Below are 2,500 nucleotides of genomic sequence, written 5' to 3'. Positions count from 1 at the left end.
AGTAGGTCGAGTATGTTTTTTTGTTATTGCTGCCGCAGTGAGTGAGCCTGAAGCGAACGAACGAAGCAGCTCTCACTTTTTTTCGAAACGCAAGGGGTCGTGGTCAAAGGCGCAAGGAATTGTGGTTATGCGCGAATGGAGGAATTAAGATGGTTGTGATGGTTGTATGATCTGCTGTATTTTTCATTTCACCCCTCGTGGTAGTAAATTCGAAATCGTTTAAAGAAAAAGCCCAAGAACTTGGAATGTTGTAGGAGACAAATCCTTTAACGACCTCTCCAATTTTCAGGTCTGTGCCGTGCGGTACATCCTTTCTGATTTATTTGTCGAAGCGTTTCATGCAACTTTACAGAGTTTTGTATGAAGACGCCTTGTGGTGCACCAACATAGCGCCGGGAATCAACAAAAACATCTGTTGTTCACTTTGCGATGAAAGCGCTTACTTGTCGCTCGTGAGATAAAATACACGTGTATGAAAACATTTTTTAATGTTTTTAAAGACTCAAACTGCTGTAATTCATAGGCCAAGGCATAGACATTTTTTCCAACCAAATAGCTTTGTATCATGGTGACACGCATGGTGGCAATTCGGAAATTCAAAATGCTGTATTTTGAAAATGAAAGACGTCCCGGAACCACCCTGCTAGCAGCGCCTTTCTTTTGCTTGCTCGATTTTGGCGTTCTCGAGAAAGACTCTGCATGAATCGAGTAAGAACTTTATTGAGTATGCGCTGCATGTTGCCAGGTGCAGTCTCGGTGCAGTCTCAAACCCAAGCCTAATATGCCAGATCTCGCCGCCATGGTACAGCGGGCTCAACTATAACCATCGGTTTTGTCACTAAATTGACGCTCGCACTGGAATAACCGGCTTGACGAGAGAAAGCAAGATTGACTAGTCCAGGGGTTCGGGCTGCGGCGGCTTCAAAGAGTTGACGCGATTCGGGCAGAGCCTCCTTTTCTCCTCCCCAGTAAAGAAAAAGACAGAAGGAGGCTCTGCTCGCAGGGTGTCCCAGAACTTGAAAAAAAAAAAAATTGCTAGGTCATCTTCAATCTCCTTTGGTTAAAAATTCTGAAGACCTTGCGATTTTGATTTTAGAATTTGATGACGTCACTGTGAAAACCATCTATTGTTTTCTTTCTTCTCTCGAGTGGGGTTCAGTGGGGCTCCACGTTTTGTACCGTCTCTTCTCAAGACCTCGCTTACTCGCTTTAGTTGCACGCACGAACCGTCGTTAAATTACCGGAAGCATAATTAAACATCTCCCTTCCCCTAGGCAGCATTCAGGGCTCGAGAGTAACGGTAGCCAACAAGCCACAGGCTAGTGAAATTTCAGTCTTGGCTAGTAGATTTTGAGCTTTCATTAGTCATTGGGGCTAGTAAATGTTGTGAAGCAGTGATATTCTGGACCAAAACAACTATGAAAATTATTTCGTATGAATAAGGCAAAAGGAGAGAATAGAAACTAACAAAACAGAAATGTGAGCGGATTTCATGGAATTAACTACCTTAGAAATGATAAGTTGAAAAAAAACAAAAAAAAAACAAGAGGAAACCAGTGCGGATTACAGTTTCCCCGCGCCCCGTTTCGAATGATTAATCACAGCACGTGTGAAATCCTGCGGAATTTTTCGGTTGCTGTTAAAGTCTAGTTTCCATATGCACGTAACTCCGTCGCAAACAATTGCAAACACCTTCCGATAGCTTGATCGCAAACAGTTTGCGTAAATGGAAATACCGTTTACGTTCATCCCCGACCAATCGCCGATGATCGCAAACAAGACGCAAGAGATAGAATAATTTCTACGTCTTGTTTGCAACGATTAGCAACGCGAAAGCGAGGAAACAACGATACGGAAACACAATCGTAAACTGTTTCCGATTGTTTGCGATCAATCGACGATAATTTTTGTACACGTGATACGTTTTGACGAATTAGAGGGTAGTGTAAGTAATAAAAATGACGTCCGAGTACGATTGTGGCAACGAGGATACTCCTCAAAACAGTGTGAATTCAATGAATATCATAAGGGAATACCCCACCAAATATACTTGTAGTAAAATTCGCGATCATGAGGAGCCATTTGTGGCACTAGAATTTGATACTGGTTATGCCACACCCGTTGCTTTTCCTCGAAGATGTATGGGACCCAGAATCGGTGACGTCTTTTGACAATTCCTTTCTGCCTTCTTCTTCGCTACAACTCCAACAGAAGAAAAAGTTGAACATGAAGCAAAAACCTAATTCTGCTTTTCTTTTGGCGCCCTTTTTTTACGATGCCACGCGGTCAAGTTGCGTAAAGTAATCACGCATATGGAAAACAGAATCACAAGAAATCGGAAAAAGTGACAGTGTTTGTATGTATGTTTACCGAGCACTATGGCCAACGAATATTAATTGACTCCGAAAACCATTCAAGCATGAAACGCACAGATTGCTAAAAAAAGAAAATCTTACATAAGCCAAGTTTGTCCTTTCGCATTTTCTTTATCCTTTATCGA

The 2,500-nt window shown here is 42.2% G+C and overlaps 1 protein-coding gene across 1 annotated transcript in view; it reads left to right on the top strand.

The window, feature by feature from the left end:
- The window catches only part of LOC138019286 (E3 ubiquitin-protein ligase TRIM45-like), an 8,759-nt gene that overhangs the window by 3,772 nt on the left and 2,487 nt on the right, over positions 1–2,500 (top strand). The window lies entirely within an intron of this gene.

The sequence above is a fragment of the Montipora capricornis genome, chromosome 10 (assembly GCF_036669925.1).
Source record: "Montipora capricornis isolate CH-2021 chromosome 10, ASM3666992v2, whole genome shotgun sequence".
Lineage (NCBI taxonomy): Eukaryota > Metazoa > Cnidaria > Anthozoa > Scleractinia > Acroporidae > Montipora > Montipora capricornis.
This window is presented reverse-complemented; position numbering and strand designations above follow the sequence as displayed.